The sequence below is a fragment of the Anolis sagrei genome, chromosome 7, assembly GCF_037176765.1.
Source record: "Anolis sagrei isolate rAnoSag1 chromosome 7, rAnoSag1.mat, whole genome shotgun sequence".
Taxonomy (NCBI): domain Eukaryota; kingdom Metazoa; phylum Chordata; class Lepidosauria; order Squamata; family Dactyloidae; genus Anolis; species Anolis sagrei.
In genome coordinates, this window is record NC_090027.1 from 33006949 (window position 1) to 33030045 (window position 23097).

The 23097-nt window shown below is 43.2% G+C and overlaps 1 protein-coding gene across 1 annotated transcript in view; it reads right to left on the minus strand.

Annotated features, from left to right (window-relative positions):
* The window catches only part of ST14 (ST14 transmembrane serine protease matriptase), a 69412-nt gene that overhangs the window by 37186 nt on the left and 9129 nt on the right, over nt 1–23097 (minus strand). The gene's annotated exons all lie outside the window — the stretch shown is intronic.

Consider the following 23097-nt stretch of genomic DNA (forward strand, 5'->3'; position numbering starts at 1 on the left):
TCTTTGAATTGTCGTACCCACTTACGCACTTTGCTTTCACTCATAACAGTATCACCGTACACTTCACAAATCTCTCGAATTTCTGCAGCAGGCAGGTTCCTTGCTGACAAAAATCGTATCACTGAGCGAACCTCACATGCGGAGGGTGAGTTGATAGTCTTAAACATTTTTAAAGCACAGAACAGAACCGTACAGGTTAGCTACAGAGCGGAAACTGAGCACAGTTGTTCCTGAGGCATGCCGGTACACGACACACTCGCTCGTTGCGGTATGCGCGCGAACTACTAGTGTCTATAACAAAACGGACCTTACTTAAAAAAATACCCCTCGTACATGAGGCCCGCTCTCTGTCATCATGTTTGGTTTCTGTATATTGTTTTATATGTTTTGATGTTTTACACTTTAATGTTATGTTGTTTATTTTACTGCAATTTGTAATTTTATATTGAAGTTGTTGTTCGGGCTTGGCCCCATGTAAGCCGCTCTGAGTCCCCATTGGGGAGATGGTGGCGGAGTATAAATAAAGATGATGATGATGATGATGATGATTATTATTATTATATTGCAGTCAAACAAATAACAAGCTCTGACTAATAGTCCACTATTTATTTATCATATCAGGAGCAAACCAAGGGAACAGTTGTGATATATTTAAAAACACTAAGTTTAAAAACCTGGCATTATATTAAATGTCCTTTGACCAGTATCTGGCCACTTGGAGTGCCTCTGGTATTGCCGAAAAAAGGTCCTCCATTGTGCATGTGGCAGGGCTCAGGTTGCATTGCAGCAGGTGGTCTGTGGTTTGCTGTTCTCCACACTCACGTGTCATGGACTCCACTTTGTGACCCCATTTCTTAAGGTTGGCTCTGCATCTTGTGGTGCCAGAGCACAGTCTGTTCAGTGCCTTCCAAGTCACCCAGTTTTCTGTGTGGCCAGGAGGGAGTCTCTCATTCAGTATCAGCCATGACTTGAGGTTCCGGGTTTTAGCCTGCCACTTTTGGACTCTCGCTTGATGAGGAGTTCCTGCAAGTATCTCTGTAGATCTTAGAAATATATTTCTTGATTTAAGATGTTGGGGTGCTGGTTGATACCCAAACATGGAATGGACCGGAATGGACCTAAAGCCTTGGTCCTTTCAGTATTGGCTGCTTCTTCCCAGTGGATGTCAGGTGGTGCAATACTGGCTAAACAGTATAGTTTCTCCAGTGATGTAGGGCGCAGACATCCTATGATAATGCGGCATGTCTCATTAAGAGCCACACCCACTGTTTTAATGTGTTGAGATGTATTCCACATTGGACATAAGTACTCAGCAACAGAGTAGCAAAGCACAAGGGCAGATGTCCTCATTGTATCTGGTTGTGATCACCTTAAATAGTTATTGACCATTTTGGCCTCCAAATTATTATTATTTCCTCCAAAACAAGCCCTACTTGTTCCATAATGTCTTCCAATTAAACATCTTCGTCTACTTTCAGCCGTCTTTATAGGGAACACCCAAACGGGCGACCATGGTTTTTTGAAACCCGCTACCCATACTGATCCTGCATAACTTTCCAAACTCTATAAAAACGCATGACGTCATTGTAAGTTGACAGGTGACTTGAAGGCACATATATACACACGGCAAAGGTAAAACCTCCCTTTTAACACACTATCAACTGAGTAAAGCTTTTCTGGGGCAGAAAGGCTTTAGCACAAAGACACCAGTAGAAATCTTTTTGCTGCTGAACTTGTAGAACATCTTATGGGATCAGGTTTCATTTCTTAATGGCTTAGCTCACTTTATCCATGTGGAATGTCCCATTAAGAAGACATTCAGAGGATATTTGTTTCAAGCATGGTAAAACGCTTAAGACCTGACACACTAAGTACTTAAGTATTTTACCATCCTGGGAACAAACAACTTCTGGATGCCTTGTAAGTCTTCAAGGATGGAATAGACAATGGCCTCCCAAGGGTTGTCTTCAGAGGACTGAGGATACCAAGCCAAAGGGCTGCAGATGATCTGGACATCAAGGTCAACACTGGAAAGTATGTTTTCCCAATGCTGAGGAAACCCTCAATAACATCTATGTAGTCCTAGAAGTCTTGAGACAGGAAACAACCACAATACACATGCAACTCTCCTTGTTGTCTTCCTAACAACAACAACAACAACAACAACAACCTTATTTGTAGCCCGTCCTATACCCCCAAGGGGACTCCTAAGCCACAGCACATTCTCAATGTTCTTAAAACATCTAATACAATTGTTTAAACTAGCATTTCTCAACCTGGAGATCAGGACCCCTGGGGTGTCGTGAGGGGGTGTCAGAGGGGTTGTGAAAGACCATCAGAAAACATAGTATTTTCTGTTGGGCATGGGGGTTTTATTTTGGAAGTCTGGCCCAATTCTATGGTTGGTGAGGTTCAGAATACTCATTGATTGTAGGTGAACTATAAATCCCAGCAACTACAACTCCCAAATGTCAAGGTCTATTTTTCCCAAACTCCACCAGTGTTCACATTTGGGCAGATTGAGTATCTCTGCAAAGTTTGGCCCAGATCCATCATTGTTTGAATCCACAGTGCTCTCTGGATGTAGGTGAACTACCACTCCCAAACTCAAGGTCAATCGCCACCAAACCTTTCCAGTATTTTCCGTTGGTCATGGGAGTTCTGTGTGCCAAGTTTGGTTCCATTCCATCGTTGGTGGAATTCTGAATGCTCTTTGATTGTAGGTGAACTATAAATCCCAGCAATTATAACTCCCAAATTACAAAATCAATCCCCCACAACTCCACCAGTATTCAAATTTGGGCATATCAGGTATTTATGCCAAGTTTGGTCCAGTGAATGAAAATACATCCTGCATATCAGATATTTACATTACAATTCATAACAGTAGCGAAATTACAGTTATGAAGTAGCAACGAAAATAATTTTATGGTTGGGGGTCACCACAACATGAGGAACTATATTAAGGAGTCGTGACATTAGGAAGGTTGAGAAACACTGTTTTAAACAAACAATCCAATCTGTCTCTTATGCTTTGGATAAACCTGTAAGACTGAATCAGACCAGGGATTAGCATGTGCAAAGATTCATAGATTCAGGTTCCCCAGGAGAGCTGCACTTTGCTATTGCAAATTGCCAGTCATTGGGGTGGGAGGTATTCAGTGTATTCGGTGATATGTTTCCAGGGCAAGCAAGACTTCATCTGAAAAGAACATTTTCCTGAAGTTTTTTTCAGGAAGAGTGAAGGAAGGGTTCTCAAAGACAGTACTGAGCCCTCTCTACCCCTCCAAAAAGGCTGCCAGAAGACTACACGATCCCCACCTTTGAGTTAGACAACAACAGAGGAACTCGCTGAACCTATCCAGGAAGCTGCTTTTGCTCCCATCCAGGCCAGCTGTCTTCCATCGTTCACTTAGATTCACTTCCTTCTCCACTCCAGAGCCAAAGCACTGTGGCGCAATCCAGTTTCATCTGACACGGCTTGTCAACTTGCCCTTTGATGACTCAGGGCTCAGATTATACACAATGGAAACATGTCCAATTTAGGGCATATGCGGATTCCTCAATCACTCAAAGCAACTCCGGCCAATTTTGCACACTAAGCCAGGAGAAAAAAGTGTCCTTTCCTTTCTCCTCTTGTCTCTGCATCATATTCAACTACATCTGAGGCTACGCAAAGGTCCATGCCCAAAGAGACCCATCTTGGCCTCTACTATGGCTTAGAAGACACTTTGTTATCCATTCCATCCAGGTTGATTTGGTGAAAAACATCAATATTCATAACATCCATACATCCTGATTTCACAGAGAAAGTCCTCAGCCATCCCATTTTAATTGCTTTTAAAATGTCCCAGTTTCCCTCTCTTCTTCTCACTTCTCTATCCTCAGCTTATGGCAATTGCTGCAAGTCACTTCTGGTCACTTACCACTGAAGCACACCCAAATACGGGAAGTAGCAGCCAATAGTGAAAGGACCAAGGCAGAGACATCTCCAGCCCATCCCTTGTTTGGGTATCAGCCAGCACGTCAACAACTTAAATCAAGAAATAGTTTTCTAAGATCTACAGAGACACTCGCTGGAACACCCCAGCAAGCGAGAGTCCAAAAGTGGCAGGCTCAAACCTAGAGCCTCAATCAATGGCTGATACCAAATGAGAGACTCCCCCCTGGGCACACAGAAGACTGGGCGACTTGGAAGGCGCTGAACAGACTGCACTCTGGCACCACGAGATGCAGAGTCAACCTTTAGAAATGGGGTTACAAAGTGGAATCCTCGACATGCGAGTGTGGAGAAGAGCAAACCACTGACCACTTGCTGCAATGCAACCTGAGCCCTGCCACATGCACAATGGAAGACCTCCTTGCGGCAACATAGAGGCACTCCAAGTGGCCAGATACTGGTCAAAGGACATCTAATCAGCTACCAAGCTTGCAAATTCTGTGTTTTGTCTGTTTGTTTGTTTTTGTTAAAAATGTAATACAAATGTCTGGTTGCTCCTGACACGATAAATAAATACCCAAATATCTGGGAGTTACCCTAGACCGTGCTCTTACCTACAAGAAGCACTGCTTGAATATCAAGCAAAAAGTGGTTGCTAGAAATAAAATCATACAAAAGCTAACTGGCACAACCTGGGGATCACAACCAGACACAGTGAAGACATTTGCCCTTGCGCTTTGCTACTCTGCTGCTGAATATGCATCCTCAGTGTGGAAAACATCTCACCACGTTAAAACAATGGATGTGGTTCTTAATGAGACATGCTGCATTATCACAGGATGTCTACACCCTACACCACTGGAGAAATTATACTGTTTAGCTGGTATTGTACCACCTGATATCTGCCAGGGAGTAGTGAAAGGACCAAGGCAGTGACATCTCTGGCCCATCCCCTGTTCGGATATCAGCCAGCATGCCAATGCCTTAAATCAATAAATAGTTTTCTAAGATCTACAGAGAGATACCTGCAGGAACACCTCAGCAAGCGAGAGTCCAAAAGTGGCAGGCTAAAATCTGTAACCTCAATCAATGGCTGATACCGAAGGAAAGACTCCCTCTGGGCACACAAAAAACTGAGCAACTTGGAAGGTGCTGAACAGACTGTGCTCTGGAACCACATGATACAGATCCAACCTAAAGAAATGGGGCCACAAAGTGGAGTCTATGACATGCGAGTGTGGAGAAGAGCAAACCACAGATCACCTACTATTCATATTTTGATAAAAAAAATTAATGTTTATGTATGTGTATGTGAATTTGTGTCCCGGCATTGAATGTTTGCCGTGTATATGCTGAGCTCTGCCCTGAGTCCCCTTTGGGGTGAGGAGGGCAGAATATAAATGTTTTAAAGAAATTAAATAAATAAATACTACAATGCAACCTGAGGCCTGCTACATGCACAATGGAGGACCTTCTTGTAGCAACACCAGAGGCACTCCAAGTGGCCAGCTACTGGTCAAAGGACATTTAATAGAATGCCAAGTTTGCAAACTTTGTGTTTGTTAAATACATTACAACTGTACCCTCGGTTCACTTCTGATAAATAAACAACAATTGGTGCAAACTGTGTTCAAAAAACAAAAGTTTGGTCAGCAGAGGAGATGTTGAAGGAGCTGGATTTTGCCCTTCCTCCCTTCTGTGTTCTTCTCCCCAAGCTGCATATCCCTGTCTTGCAGCATATACTGAAACTGCTTTCTCATTGGAAGCTCCTCTTTTCCTTCTTGTGCGCAATCATAAAGAACCAGAACAATCTCTGGACTAGTTGACACCTGCCAGCCTGTCCTCGTGGTATTCACATGCAGATGAGATCAGCCACCACATCGGAGGCTGAGGTTCCACCTAAAAATGCTTTCCAATTGAAAGAGTTTCTCCATCCAATCAACGGGGATAAATGTAACATGAATTTATGAACCCATTTTTAAAATTATCAGTAATTATTCTACAGCAATTCGCACTATGGGTTTTTAGTGGGTCTTTATACACAAACACAAATATTGCACAAGATTCAAAAATAGGAATTATTGGAATGCATGGGGAAACTGCTTTTTGCAATGTAACAGGAGGGGAGCAAGAAGAAACTTGCTTCTGGTAAGTTGCTTCTGGTGTGAGAGAATTGGCTGTCTGCAAGGACGTTGCCCAGGGGATGCCCAGATTTTTTGATGTTTTTACCATCCTTGTGGAAGGCTTCTCTCATGTCCCTGCATGAGGAGTTGGAGCTGTTAGAGGAAGCTCATCCACGCTCTCCCTGGATTCAAACCTGCAACCTGTCAGTCTTCAATCCTGCCGGCACAGGGGTTTAACCCACTGTGCCACCAGGGGTTCCTTAAATATCTGATATACAGGATGTATTTTCATTCACTGGACCACATTTGGCACAAATATGTCCAAATTTGAATACTGGTGGGGTTGAGGATTGATTTGTAGTTGCTGGGATTTATAGTTCACCTGCAATCAAAGAGCATTCTGAACTCCACCAACAATGGAACTGAAACAAACTTGGCACACAGAACTCCCATGATCAACAGAAAATAGTGGAAGGGATTGGTGGACATTGACCTTGAGTTTTGGAGTTGTAGTTCACCTGCATCCAGAGAGCACTGTGGACTCAAACAATGATGGATCTGGACCAAACTTGGCATGGATACTCAATATGCCCAAATGTGAACACTGGTGGAGTTTGGGAAAAATAGATTTGACGTTTGGGAGTTGTAGTTGATGGGATTTTAAAGTTCACCTACAATCAAAGAGCATTCTGAACTCCACCAACAATGGAATTGAACCAAACGTGGCACACAGAACTCTCATGACCAACGGAAAGGTTTGGTGGCGATTGACCTTGAGTTTTGGAGTTATAGTTCTCCTACATCCAGAGAGCACTGTGGACTCAAACAAACAATGATGGATATGGACCAAACTTGGCATGAATACTCAATATGCCCAAATGTGAACACTGGTGGAGTTTGGGGAAAATAGACCTTGACATTTGGCAGTTGTAGTTGCTGGGATTTATAGTTCACCTACAATGAAAGAGCATTCTGAACCTGACCAATGATAGAATTGGGCCAAACTTCCCACACAGACCAAGTGTCAATACTGTGCTTTCCGATGGTCTCTGGTGACTCCTCTGACACCCCCTCGTGACCCCCACAGGGGTCCCAACCCCCAAATTGAGAAACGCTTATTTCGGATATCCCAATTCAGACTAATGGTGAAAGGTAGGTCAGGAGTAGTTTATCATGGCAAGAAATTCTGGTTTGACTAGTTCTTAGACTGACAGTGAAGAAGCCAAGTTAGGGAAGCGTCTCAAAGAAGCCGAAAGGAAAGAAGTCACAGGAGTCGAAGCCAGTTTCATGTCCAATTCAGTCATTCATTTGACACATATAATAAAATCTGCATAGCAAGGGATGCATGTCTGACTAAGACCAGCGTCACTGTTTCTGTCTACACACAGCTCACTCCAGTGGCATCTGTTTCTTATACAACTTTCTACACCGCCCCTTCTTAGAAATTCCCAGAAGGGTTCACAGAAAGGAAAGGTAAGAAAATGATTAGATTGTGGGCAAAACAAATCAACAATTAGGCTTTTAAAAGACAATAATAAGACTCCCTAAAATATATATATATGAGCCTTTAGATGTTATTGGACTTCCATTCCTATCATCCCTGGCAAGAAAGGAGCTGAAGTCCAGTAACATCTGAATCAACACATATTTTCTGTTAAGGAAGTGAGCAAAGCAGGTAAATGTTGCAGGAAAGGATCCGTCTGGGAAGAGAAAGTATTGCAAATGCCCAGTTGTCCTAAATTTGGGTTAATCTTCTCTGCTGTCAAAGATTATCACTTGCTTCTCAGCCTCAGCCCCTTCCAAACTTACAATATCCAGAGGGCAAAACCGATCTGTCATAAATATGGTCATTGGAGGATTATTCTGGTTAATCTTTACTCAAGCAAATGAAAGACTGCACTGTGAACCAGGAAGTCTAACATTCGGCTGTAACTCCAACCACAACCCAGAGTTGGAAAAGTCGCTTTTCTGAACCATAGGTCTCAAAACATTTGCTAGAACTCACAATTTCTGGGGATGCCTGCCATAGATGCAGGTGAAACGTCAGGAGAGAATGCTTCTGGAACATGGCCATACAGCCCAAAAAAACTACAACAACCCAATCTGCTAGAGAGCAATCCTGCCTTCCCAAAGGGCAAATCCTGGATTTATCCAAAATTGACATTGTGATTTGTTTGTTGACTGTGAAAGGACCTCAAATGAAGAATCTTCCACAACTAACATTATATTGCAAGCCCCAGATCTTGCTCATATCTATATAAATAAAACTGTAATGTTCGTTTGTGGGATTAACATAACTCAACAACCACAGGATGAATTGACGCCAAATTTGGGCACAATACACCTCTCAGGCCAATGAGTGTCCATCACTCATAAAAACACTGAAAACTCTGAAAAACAGCAGAAGAGACTTTAAAAACAACAAAAAATACACAACAATGCATGCGCAAAACCATACATATACGCAAACAGATATATACAAAAATATATACACACACAAAGCACATACACATAGACTGGGCCACAGCAACGTGTGGCAGGGGACGGCTAGTGTGTGTGTGGATATATATATATATTACAGTAATTGACCTCTGGTGGTGCAATGAGTTCAACTCTTGTGCCGGCAGGACTGAAGGCCGACAGGTCACGGGTTTGAATTTGAGGACAGCACAGATGAGCTCCCTCTGTCAGCTTCAGCTGCCCATGCAGGGAAATGAGAGAAGCCTCCCACAAGAATGGTAAAACATCAAAACATCTGGGCAATGTCTCCTGGGCAACTCCTTGCAGACGGCCAATTATCTCATACCAGATGCAACTTGCAGTTTCTCAAGTTGCTCCTGACATAAAAAAAAAAGTGACCAGAACCAAAAAAATTAAACGTCAGATTAGGAACATGTAGACTTAGGCATTAAGAAACACTGTCTAAAGCAAAGTTAAAAACAGTACTGAATATTTAAAACAAACATTTATATGCTAAGATGACAATGGTAAATACTGAAATAAATATTAAAACTTTCTAAGACTGTGACAGCATCTTGTGCCGACAAGCTAGCAACTTTGGCAGACTTTTGGGGTGTTGGTCAGCCACAAGATAGTCAACATAAAACCTTACAGATCTCCCTGGTAAACTTTCTAAAATTGGATTTATAAAATGTTTTGAAGGTCTCAGTAAATAGAGCAGTGCAACAAAGCATGCCCCTCAGTTTCCACTGCCTGAGCCTCACAGGGACATAGGCATTCATCATATGGTACTTATTGTATTCATGAATTATAAAGGGTTACAAGGCTGCACATATATATACACCTTCAAGACACCTATTGACTATATTGTTGAAGGCTTTCATGGCTGGAATGACTGGCTTGTTGTAAGTTTTTTGGGCTGTATGGCCATGTTCCAGAAGCATTCTCTCCTGACATTTCACCTGCACCTATAGCAGGCATCCTCTGAGATTGTGAGGTTGTGATCCTCACAAGCTCTCAGGATACTTGACATAGATGCAGGTGAAACATCAGAAGAGAATACTTCTGGAACATGGCATACAGCCTGAAAAACTTAGAACAACCCACCTGTTGACTGATGGTGACCCCATGACTCCCATTGTGACAACTCATTGCCCCCTACTGCAAAGAAACCTTTGGAATCCCCCTGCTTTTCTTTCAGACCAAGGACTTGAAACTTAATCATTCACTGCAGGTTACTAGAAGACAGAAGAGTAAAATAAACTCTCTTGTTTGCATTTCGGGTGTGATTTCTACAGGGAGGAGCCAAGTCCCAATCGCTGCCTGAAAGAGGTTGGTGGAGGAACTAAACAACAGTGGCTGAATTTCAAAATCCCTCCATTGGAAATTTGGGGAATGTACAAGATATAAAAAAACTTCATATTTTTTGTATGTTAACACATGTTGTGAACCAGTCCGAATCCCTCTTTGAAGGTGAGAGGGTCGGTATATAAAACCTCGAAATAAATAAATAAATAAATTCATAGAAATCCATTTCCGTTGGGGGATCTAAATGAGGACACTTCCCTTTAATACAACACAGAGCCTTAAGCCACTGGTTAAGAGTCTCCTTGCTTATGCTATCATGACGAATTGGCCATCAAAGAAACTCACACTCTTTCTCTTAACATTTGTCAGATGAAAACCAAGACATAGATAAAGCCATCAGAGCATGGCCAAGATGGCAAAGTTATTGATAAGGAAGAACAGAAAAACTAGGAGAGGCTGAAGCACTTAGTTTTTGCCTCCATCTACTGAAATGATTTCCAACCTTTTTTTTTGGAACCACTTTGACCAGGGATCTCTTTGCCCAGGGACCCCTTTGACCAGGGACCTCCTTGACCAGGGACCTCCTTGACCAGGGACCACTCTCCAATATTAGTACCAAAAGGGTTACAAATTGGTTTCTGCTCAACTTTAGATTCAGTTTGGGGTGCCGATTCAGAAAATTGCATTGGATAGACCACATCAACTCTAGTTCTGATACAGAACATATGCCATGGTCGGCAACAGGGAAGGAGTGGCAGGTGGTGCAAAAGGAACAAAAAGAAATAAAATTAAATAAAGGACACTTGTAGACCAGATTTTCATTCTCGTGGCCCACAGGTTGAGAACGACTGATCTACTTTTTTTTTTTACCCAGTCTGAGTCCCTCTACGGAGGTGAGAAGATCAGGATATAAAATTTTAAAATAAATAAATTTCCATGTCAGGAGCAACTTGACAAACTGCAATTCACTTCTGGTGTGAGAGAATTGGCCGTCTGCAAGGACCTTGCCTAGGGGATGCCTGGATGTTTTTTGATGTTTTACCACCCTTGTGGGAGGCTTCTCTCTTGTCCCCGCATGGGGAGCTGGAGCTGACAGAGGGAGCTCATTCACGCTCTCCCTGAATTCGAGCCTCCAACCTGTCAGTCCTGCCGGCACAAGAGTTTAACGCATTGCGCCACCACTGATCTACCATGAAGGAGATAATTCCACTTCCTTTTTTAATGAATTAACTATTTTCACTTGGGACTCAGTTTGCAGCAACTGAAATAAAACGAAGGGGGAAATGAGCTGAGAAGAGAAAAATCTGGAGGTTTTAGAAGCAGACAGAAAATTGTGAAGACAGACTATTATGTGAGAGTGTCCCTGCCAAATTAGGACATGACCTGGAAATATATTTCCAGTTCGTATCTCTTTATACTTTCTTAAACAGCTTGCAAGTTATTTTTTCAAAGCACTGTTCAAAATGTTGATGCTGAAATCAGTAACTAAGTCCAGACTTCCATTGACTCGGGGATTTCTAAGAACAAATTGTGACATTTTGTGTAATTCTTACTAAAACATCCCATGCCATGAAACTTGCTTGAAAGGGGAGGAAAAGGGCTCTCTTTCATGTCCTTGCCAATGATGGTGGGACAGAGAGGAGGACCTTCTGAGAAAAAATTTAAACCTTGGCAAACCTGCATAGAGACATATGTGCCTTCATATAGCTCGGACCCAAATCACAAGGGTCTTTATATATGGTAGGTTACAATCAGCACTGAATTCACAATGCAGCAGATCAGATGGAACACATCAAAACTCCTTCCCTGCAAACTCTCATAGTGAATTCATTCACTCCCATATTCCATAAATCATGTTGCTCAGAAGAACACATTCTAGTTTTCTTCAAATGCTTTTGGCTGAAGCACAGACAGCGTTTTGTGCCGTGCTTTATGTTTTCATGGGCGAAACAAGGCAAACAAGTGAATTAATGCCAGACTGATGATGAAAGCAAGGTCTGGGACGAGACAGGAAACAGTTGCTCAAAGCAGGGAGAAATGGGGTGGAGGAGGAAGGGGTTTTATATATACTTCAGAGCGCTATGGCTCCTTTTATAAGTGGGAAATGCTACATTTTCTAAGCACACTTATTGTGCTGGCATGGCAGTGCCAGGTGACTTTAACCTCTTTTTCTTGTACATGCATTTTGCAATAAGGTAGCTTCCCTCAGGTTGCAATCATAGGGCCAACAACTTGGCAAACATCATTAGAATCTTTAGACCCGCCCCTTTTCCCAGGGTTTTGGAGGGAAAGGAGGACTCTGTTCAGTCTCACTGTTTTGGAGCCTAACAGCAGGACGTGTGGGTCTCTCTCTCCCACCTGCACAAAGGCTTCACTTCTCACAGCTTTTGCTGGGGGTTAAAGAAATACATCCACAGCTCTGCTGGAGAGTAAAGAAATAGTTCCTACAGCCTTTGTGGAGAAACTAAAGGACACCTTTCAGCTTGGCAGATCTACAGGAGCCTTGTCTGGTAAGGGACCACTCGGGCTATCCATAAAGCAGCTTGGAGCCAGGAGTAGGGGACTCACCCCAGCAAGGTAAAGAGAGATTGCCCAGAGAGGGGTCAAAGGATTTCGAAAGGAAATCCTTTGTGTTGGGAAATCTAAAGGGCCCTTCAGCTGAGGCACCCCGGCGTCCCATTGGGCATACAGAGAGCATGTCCTGTAAACAGACATTATTTCAGGCCCAGTGTGCAGCAGTACACTTATATAGAAATCAGGACTGATGTAGCACAGTGGAATTCACTTCTTGAGTATTTCATCACGCTAGAGAATGAATCCACTTTAAACCTGGTTTCTGCTTCCTGCAGGATTCTGGGGTTTGTAGTTTAGTGAGGCTGTTAAAGGCTCCTCCCTAAACTACAAACCCTAGAATTCTGCAGGAGGGCAGCAACTGGATTTAAAGTGGATTCATTCTCTAGTGTGATGAGGTCTTAAGTCACAATTTAGTGTTGTCTATAATGGCTTCTATGTTGGACGACAGAGCCGGAGACTAGGGTTGAAGTCCTTACTCAGCCATTGGGTGACCATGGGCAGGTCACACTCTCTCAACCTCAAAGGCAAACTCCCCCCTGAGCAAATTTTCCAAAATAACCCCCAAAAAATTGGACACAGATTGAAGGTACATGGGAACAACAAACACGCATAGGTTTGGTCTGCACATCGTGTCAATCAATAATATAACTAGTTCTCAAAGGCATGTTTGTTTCAGGTCACGATTTAGTGTTGTCTATAATGGATTCGGTGTTGGATGACAGAACCAGAGACCAGGGTTGAAGTCCTTGCTCAGCCATTGGGTGACCATGGGCAGGTCACACCCTCTCAGCCTCAAAGGCAAACTCTCCCCTGAGCAAATCTTTCCAAAAAACAAACCCCAAGAAATTGGACACATTTTGAAGACACATAGGAGCAAGAGATTTGGACTGCACACGGTGTCAATCAATAACATAACAAGTCATGTTTGTTTCAGCTTATGCTATTCCAATTGATTGCCAAGAAAATGACATCATGCCCAAGGTGTAGAGAGTTATTCTTTGACGACTATCTGCTCCCATTATTCATTATACAGGGTGGATCAAAGGTCGCAATGACGTCTGGTGCTTTAATAACTTTTTGATGGGGGACACGGAAAGAGCCTCCTCAAAGACTGAGTAAATATAGCTGGGCGCCCCACGGGCAACATTTCTCATAAACGGCTAATCTTTCCAAATCCAAAAGCATTGCTTTTTGATTATTATTTTTTTGGTTGAGAAAATGTAATTTTATTTCCTATATATGCTATTGTATTGTACAATAAAAACAAAAATTAAAGGAGTTATTAAATACTGGAACCACCTTGTGACTTTTGCCCCTACCATGCGGTCTTCAAAAAGTTGAATGGTTACTGGGTTTAGCAATTGAGTAGAGATTTGCTGTTCTCAGTTTTTTATTCTAATTTTTCATCGATTCATAGGGAGATAAGGCAATGGCTCGATATTTGGAAACTCACTTTTAGTGTAGATTGGATCAAGGACATGTTCTCATTCAAGGGAGATGTTGACTCTAAGATGGAATGTGTCCAGAGGAGGGCGACTAAAACGCTCAAGGGTCTGGAGAACAAGTCCTATGAGGAGCGGCTTAAAGAGCTGGGCATGTTTAGCCTGCAGAAGAGAAGGCTAAGAGGAGACATGGTGAGGGTCATAGGGAGGAGAGTGCAAGCTTGTTTTCTGCTGCCCTGGAGACTAAGACACGGAACAATGGCTTCAAACTACAAGAAAGGAGATTCCATCTGAACATTAGGAAGAACTTCGACTGTGAGAGCCGTTCAGCAGTGGAACTCTCTGCCCCGGAGTGTGGTGGAGGCTCCTTCTTTGGAGGCTTTTAAGCAGAGGCTGGGTGGCCATCTGTCGGGGGTGCTTTGAATGTGATTTTCCTGCTTTTTGGCAGAATGTGATTGGACTGGATGGCCCACAAGGTCTCTATGATTCTATAATCTGGGAATGTTTCTGGACTCAGTACTTCCCTATGGAAGAGACACAGGTGGCATCACCTGTGCCCTTAGCTAAAGAAAGCCAATCCAGTTGCATTGATATGGGCTTTGGTTGTGCCCACTGCTTAACAAAAATCCTAAAACATTTCATCTCAAAGCTGGTTCAGATACTTTAGCTCTGAGCCTATTTTGAGGACATCCACTAGACCACATTCACATATAAATGCCATTGTTTCAGTGAGACTCCGCACACTTGGACTAGTGACAAGATCCAGGCTTTCCATTGCCATAAAATGCTTATCAGATTGCCGCAGCTAGATATTATTTACCTAAGGCCAAAATGTGGCTGAAGAGCTCTAAAGCAGAGAGGACAAAGTGCAACCCTCCAGATGTTGTTGAACGGTTAGTGTAATTCTTCCATTCTAAGATATCTCTAAAAACGGGGTGTATCTCATGTATTTTGTTGCTGTCCACTGAAATTATTGTGTGCCTTACAATCCACAGTGTCTTAGATTTTTAAAAATACAGCATTTCCATCATGCTTGACCAACATAACATCACAAAATCAGGTGTCAACACAATTATTGTGCACTAGCTGCGAGCATGCCTCATGAAGTCTGACTTGGCCATGGTGGTCCATGCCTTAGTTACCTCCACATTGGACTACTGCAATGCACTCTACGTGGGGCTGCCTTTGAAGACAGACTGGAAATTGCAGTTGGTGCAAAGATCAGCAGCCAGGTTGCTAACTGGAGCAAGTTGCAGGGAGCGGTCAACCCCTCTGTTTAAATAGGTCCACTGGCTGCCAATAAGTTTCTGGTCCCAATTCAAGATGCAGGTTATCACCTACAAAGCCCTAAATCAGTGTTTCTCAACCTGGGGGTCGGGACCCCTGTGGGGGGTCGCAAGGGGGTGTCAGAGGGGTCGCCAAAGACCATCAGAAAACATTGTATTTTCTGTTGGTCATGGGTTCTGTGTGGGAAGTTTGGTCCAATTCTGTCGGTGGGGTTCAGAATGTTATTTCATTGTAGGTGAACTATAAATCCCAGCAACTACAACTCCCAAATGTCAAGGTCTATTTTTCTCAAACTCCTCCAGTGTTCACATTTCAGCATATTGAGTATTCGTGCCAAGTTTGGTCCAGATCCATCATTGTTTGAGTCCACAGTGCTCTCTGGATGTAGGTGAACTAAACCTCCAAAACCAAAGGACACTGCCCACCAAACCCTTCCAGTATTTTCTGTTGGTCATGGGAATTCTGTGTGCCAAGATTGGTTCAATTCCATAGTTAGTTGAGTTCAGAATACTCTTTGATTGTAGGTGAACTATAAATCCCCGCAACTACAACTCCCAAATGTCAAGGTCTATTTTTCTCAAACTCTTCCAGTGTTCACATTTCAGCATATTGTGTATTCATGCCAAGTTTGGTCCAGATCCATCATTGTTTGAGTCCACAGTGCTCTCTGGATGTAGGTGAACTACAACTCCAAAAATTCAAGGTCAGTGTCCACCAGATCCTCCCAGTATTTTCTCTTGGCCATGGGAATTCTGTGTGCTAAGTTTGGTTCAATTTCATCATTGGTGGTGTTCAGAATGCTCTTTGATTGTAGGTGAACTATAAATCCCAACCACTACAGCTCCCAAATACGTACCGGCGTGAACTTTAATATCTTCCGGGAAGGCCCTCCTCTCGCTCCCACCACTGTCACAAGCAGTTAGTGGGGATGAGAGAGAGGGCCTTCTCAGCCACTTTAAATCAATTATGACTTTTATCAGACCAGATGAATGCCTGTTTTTCGAAGCAGCTTCTCCTTTGAAGCACACAGAGTGCATCCAGCTGTTATAATCAACCAGGCATGTTTTGTAGGAAGGCAAGGCTTTCGTGTGTGGGAGGGCTGCGATCAGATAGGTGAGTCTTACAGAGGAAAAGACAAGAGGAGGCTGAAATGTGTTGTTCATATTGCACAAACCCTCCTCCTCTCACTCACTCACTGGGTTATTTCCGTCTCCTGGGAAGAAACGTGACACATGATTTACCTGAGCAACTGGTGAAACCGAAAGACTTAGTAGAAACGGACAAATTGTCTCCGTTGTTCAGAGAAAGGGCATTTTTCAAGGACTGGAAACCTCTTATGAACTTTGTATTTATTTATTTACCATATTTATACCCCGCCTTTCTCTACCTCGAAGGAGACTCAAGCCAGCTTTCTTATTTTTCATGCCAGGAGCAACTTGAGAAACTGCAAGTCGCTTCTGGTGTGAGAGAACTGACGTTGCTCGGATATTTTTAAGTTTTACCATCCTTGTGGGAGGCTTCTCTCATGTCCCTGCATGGGGAGCTGGAGCTGACAGGGAGCTCATCCATGCTCTCCCCAGATTCGAACCTCCGACCTGTCTATCTTCAGTCCTGCCAGCACAAGAGTTTAACCCATCCTTGTTGTACCATCCTTGTGGGAGGCTTCTCTCATGTCCCCACATGGGGAGCTGGAGCTGACAGAGGGAGCTCATCTGTGCTCTCCCCAGATTCAAACTTCTGACCTGTCAGTCTTCAGTCCTGCCAGCACAAAGGTTTAGCCCATCCTTGTTTTATCATCCTTGTGAGAGGCTTCTCTCATGTCCCCGCATGGGGAGCTGGAGCTGACAGAGGGAGCTCATCTGTGCTCTCCCCAGATTCGAACCTCTGACCTGTCAGTCTTCAGTCCTGCCAGCACAAGGGTTTAACCCATCCTTGTTTTACCATCCTTGTGGGAGGCTTCTCTCATGTCCCCGCATGGGGAGCTGGAGCTGACAGAGGGAGCTCATCCATGCTCTCCCCAGATTCGAACCTCCGGCCTGTCTGTTTTCAGTCCTGCCGGCACAAGGGTTTCCATCATACCCAGAAGTAAATGAAAGGTTGTCCATCCATCCCAACTATCACTGCCCTTTCATTTTATGGATTTCCTTTTCAGGTATTGTTATGTTTTGTTTTATAATGTCTGTACTGTACTGATGGGAGTGGCCTCATGTAAGCCTCACCAATGGAGCAGGGTATAACTAAAGTATTATTATTATTATTATTATTATTATTATTATTATCATCCCATTGCACCACAGGGGACTCCCAAAAGCAGCTTACATATGGCAATTATTCAATGCCGTAAAACACATATAAAACATTAAGCTTTAAAATAAATTCAGTTTAAAATTAATCCATGTTAAACATTTAAAACATTACATTCAATATTAAAATTACGCCACCCAGAAATTGTAGTACAAGGCCATTCCTTCCTCAAGTCTATTATTGCACTACATTATTCTCCAAAGGGAGGTGCTGGTGGCACAGTGGGTTAAACTACTGAGCTGCTAATCTTGTTGACTGAAAGGTCACAGGTTCGAATCCGGGGAGCAGCATGAGCTCCCACTGTCAGCCCCAGCTTCTGCCAACATAGCAGTTCGAAAACATGCAAATATGAGTAGATCAATAGGTACCACTCCGGCGGGAAGGTAATAGTGCTACATTCAGTCATCCTGGCCACATGACCTTGGAGGTATCACTCTGGTCGGAAGGCAATGGCACTCCATGCAGTCATGCCGGCCACATGACCTTGGGGGTGTCTACTGACAATGCTGGCTCTTCGGCTTAGAAATGGCAATGAGCACCAACCCCAGAGTCAGACATGACTGGACTTAATGTTAGGGGAAAACCTTTACCTTTAACCTTTACTGTTTTCCAAAATCTTATCCCATAGCCACAGGGAGGAGGGAGCAAGCTTGTTTTCTGCTTCCCTGGAGACTAGGACGCGGAACAATGGCTTCAAACTACAAGAAAGGAGATTCCATCTGAACATAAGGAAGAACTTCCTGACTGTGAGAGCCGTTCAGCAGTGGAACTCTCTGCCTCGGAGTGTGGTGGAGGCTCCTTCTTTGGAAGCTTTTAAGGAGAGCCTGGATGGCCATCTGTCAGGGGTGATTTGAATGCAATATTCCTGCTTCTTGGCAGAATGGGGTTGCACTGGATGGCCCATGAGGTCTCTTCCAACTCTTTGATTCTATGATTCTATAGTCAGGTTTTTACTTTCCTTCTGAAGGCTAGAAGGGAGAGGCGTGATCTAATGTTAGGGGGGGGAGTTCCACAGTTGAGGGGCCACCACTGAGAAGGCCCTATCTATCATCCCTGCCAGATGCACTTTGCGAAAGCAAGGCCTCCCCAAACAATCTTAATCTCTGAAGTGGCTCATAGGGGGAGATACATTCAGACAGGTAAGCTGGGCCAGAACCATTTAGGGTTTTATAGACTAAAGCCAGCACTTTGAATTGCGCTCGGTAGCAAATTGGCAGCCATTGGAGCTGGCACAACAGGGGGGTTGTGTGCTCCCTTATAAGGAAAACAGAGGAAAATGACTTAGCAACTTAGAAGGAATTAATTATGGAAAAGAAGAGAAGTCCTGTTAATGCTAGAGAGTAAGGCATGAATAACCATGCTGAAAATTGTCCTGTTTGTGGAAGAAACTCGAGGTGGATGATTCTCACATCAGTCATGTAAACACATAGAAGATGTGGGCACTGGGCAGTCTCTATCCTGGCACCATGAAGGTTGTGGGTTGGGTTGGGAAACTGTCTCAGCAGTGAGTCTATGATGTAGGAGGAAACTCTGTAAGCCTCTGGAGATGTTCCCAAGCTCCAAAAGAACCTGAATTGACAGAAATGGATGGAGGGGGATCATGACAAGTGGTCCTTCAAAGGATACAGGTTGGCCAATGCCCTAGAATCATAGAACCCTAGAGTTGGAAGAGACCTCATGGGCCATCCAGTCCAACCCCTTGCCAAGAAGCAGGAATATTGCATTCAAATCACCCCTGACAAATGGCCATCCAGCCTCTGTTTAAAAGCTTCCAAAGGAGGAACCTCCACCACACTCCGAGGCAGAGAGTTCCACTGCTGAACGGCTCTCACAGTCAGGAAGTTCCTCCTCATGTTCAGATGGAATTTCTTTTCTTGTAGTTTGAAGCCATTGTTCCGCGTCCTCTCCTCCCTTCCTCAAGACGTCACCCTACCTGACCTCGAATGACATGTAAGATGGGGGTGATGGGAGCTGTAATCCAACCCATGTGGAAATCATCAGCTATTCTTGCATTCCTGTCTCCAGCCTCAGGGAAGCATCGATCAATGGTGAAAATGAAGAAATGAGCTAAGGGTTTGGCGGAGGGAGATTCCCATCTTGTTGTCATAAATACACAGATAAGACACTAGCATCACTGAGCTTTCAGGAAACAGTCAAGACAAACGAACACAGACCACACAGAGAGAAGAAAATTTATAATAGACGTAAATGACCTCAGCTGCCACCATGCTTGTGTATTTATTGCACTAGGACAGGAGATACGACTCCTATGGATTAATTGGTTTAGCTCTTTTGGCAAGGAATCCTAAAGGAAGGGACTGTACCTATAAAGCAGTTTTTCTCAACCTTCCTAATGCTGTGACCCCTTAATCCAGTTTCATGTTGTGGTGACCACCAACCATAACATTATTTTTGTTGCTACTTCCTAATTTTAATTTCGCTACTGTTATGAATCATAATGTCAATATCTGATATGAAGGATGTCTTTTCATTCACAGAATGTAAGTGAACTACAACTCCAAAACTCAAGGTCAACGCCCACCAAACCCTTCCAATATTTTCTACTGGTCATAGGGAGTTCTATTGTTGGTGGAGCTCAGAATGCTCTTTGATTGTAGGTGAACTATAAATCCCAGCAACTACAACTCCCAAATGACAAAATCAATCCCCCCCCCCCCCCCCCCCCCAAATCCCACAAGTATTCAAATTTGGGCATATCGGGTATTGGTGCCAAATTTGGTCCAGTGAATGAAAATACATCCTGAATATCAGATATTTACATGATGATTCATAACAGCAGCAAAATTACAGTTATGAAGTAGCAATTAAAATAATGTTATGGTGGGGGGTCACCACAACATGAGGCACTGTATTAAGGGGTCGTGGCACTAAGAAGGTTGAGAACCACTGAACTGAAATGACCCTAAGGAGAAAATATCATGGAATTGTCTTGGTGAGATCTGTTATAGGGGAGGGTTGTCTGTCTGGTTTTTATGTTATTGTTATATGTTTTATTTATTTTTGTTTTCATGCTGTCTTATTGTGTTATATTTTTAACTTTGTGCTCCCTGGGCTTGTCCCTTTGTAAGCTGCCCTGAGTCCTTTAGGGGAGATGGAGGTGAGGTATATAAATAAAGTTATTATTATTATTATTATTATTATTATTATTATTATTGCAAAGGCAGACCGAATCCAGCCAACTGGGGGCAGGGCAAGTGCTCAAGCAGCGCATTAGGGATGTCTATGCACAGCTGGACCTAGAGAGCATAGGTAGATCTTCAGCCACAAGATATTTAGCTTCCCACAAAAGGAATATTCATTTAGAGCACTACCTAACTATTCCACTTCCTCTACCCTTAAGAAGAATATATACTAGGGCTAGGTTTGAACAACTCGGTATTATGGTGCAAACCGGGCACTAATGTAACATCCCAAGAAGTGAGAGATTCTGCGTCTGGGGAGAACGAACAGTGGAAGACATTGAACATTTCTTAATTGACTGTTCAGCATATACTGAACTGCAAGACAGATATTTACATCCAATATTATCCAACTGCAGGTCCCCCAAAAGAAATGATATTCTGACATCCCTCTTGCAAGGGCAGGAAAGATCCAACATCATCAGAGTCAGCCTTTTTATTCTGAAAGCTATTAAGAAAAGAGCAAATTTCCTGAAAGAAGAACCAGGAAAATAAGATTCTGACTATAAATAGGTTGGCTGCTGTCCTCACCTTTTTGCCTTGTTTTTTACTCGTGTTCTATTTTGAAATGGCCATATGATTGATCAAATAAATAAATATTACTATTATTATTGTCTGTGCATTCTTCTGAGGCTGAGAGAGAGTGACTTGCCAGCAGTAAACCAGTGGGTTTCCTTTCCATGGTTAATCTTGAACCTTGCACTCCACTGTTGTCATCCAAGGCTCAAACCACGACTCCACGCTTGCTTTCAAGGACACGTATAATAATTCAAAATAGCAACGTATGCCTCCAAGGAAAACTACGAATGACTTTGCAGAAGGGACCCCTGACACATAAACACATAAACAGATTTTAGTATTCGCTTCCTGATTTGAAGAAAAGGCACGAGAGAGATTGCGAGACAAACTTCCCTGTCTAGCGTCAGAAGAACTGTCTAGAGTTTTCACTGTGACTGATATCAGGGTAGGAAAATGTGTTCCTCCTTCGCTATTCCACCAAGTTATCAGCCAGGATTTGAAGAACATTGTTGCCGCCAAATTCAAGGATTTTAATTACAATTAAGTGATCAAATTAGCCTGGTGGTAGAAAACCCACACTCTTCCGCTGAATACCGAGGTTGCCACTGACCTCACCCACCAACCGACAAATACTTAGCTTCTGCCCAGGTTCACCAGCCCAACCGGAAAGTCAACTTCTATAAGAGCAACTAGGAGGACATTAAAGTTAACTAGAGAATGCAGTTTAACCCTTTGCGGTGCAGCCAGGAAAAGGATATCAGTGGGGAGAAAAACCACAACTTACACTTCCACCTTTAAGGTGCCATAACAAGTCCCCAACCCATAAAAAGCACAGTCTGCTCCTATCCTCCACTGAAATGGCCTCTTCATCTGAGGCACGCAACAAGCTTCAGTTTCAATATAAGAATCTCTTTACTTTGGATCAAGGCGGATAATGTATTTTGACACTTCACATGGCACAATTCAAAGAGGATATCTCAGGATGGATTAAAACACAGAGGGCCTTAAATGACCCCCAAGAGCAGTGATTCTCAACCTTCCTAATGCCGCGACCCCTTAATACAGTTCCTCATGTTGAGGTGACCCCCAACCATAAAATTATTTTCGTTTCTACTTCATAACTGTAATTTTGTTACTAGGCTGTTGTGGGTTTTTTCGGGCTATAGAGCCATGTTCTAGAGGCATTTCTCCTGACGTTTCGCCTGCATCTATGGCAAGCATCCTCAAAAATCAGGGAGCACAGTAGATGTGCTTTCCTGGTCCTTAGTTTCTCCAATTTCTGTGTGTCTTGGAACAGTTTGTCCCCGTACAGATGTTCAATGTATTGTCGAAGGCTTTCATGGCTGGAATCACTAGGTTGTTGTGGGTTTTTTCGGGCTATAGAGCCATGTTCTAGAGGCATTTCTCCTGACGTTTCGCCTGCATCTATGGCAAGCATCCTCAATTTTGTTACTGTTATGAGTGGTAATGTACATATCAGATATGCAGGATGTATTTTCATTTACTGGACCAAATTTGGCACAAATACCTGATATGCCCAAATCTGAACACTGGTGGGGTTGGGGAGGGATTGAGTTTTGGCATTTCAGAGTTGTAGTTGCTGGGATTTATAGTTAACCTACAATCAAAGAGCATTCGGAACTCCACCAATGATGGAATCGAACTAAACTTGGCATACAGAACTCCCATGACCAACAGAAAATCCTGGAGGTGTTTGGTGGGCATTGAACTTGAATTTTGGAGTTGTAATTCACCCACATTCAGAGAGCACTGTCGACTCAAACAATGATGGATCTGGACCAAACTTGGCAAAGATACTCAATATGCCCAAACGGGAATACTGGTGGAGTTTGGGAAAAGTGGATTCGACATTTGGGAGTTTTAGTTGCTGGGATTTATACTTCACCTACAACCAAAGAGCATTCTGAACCTCACCAATG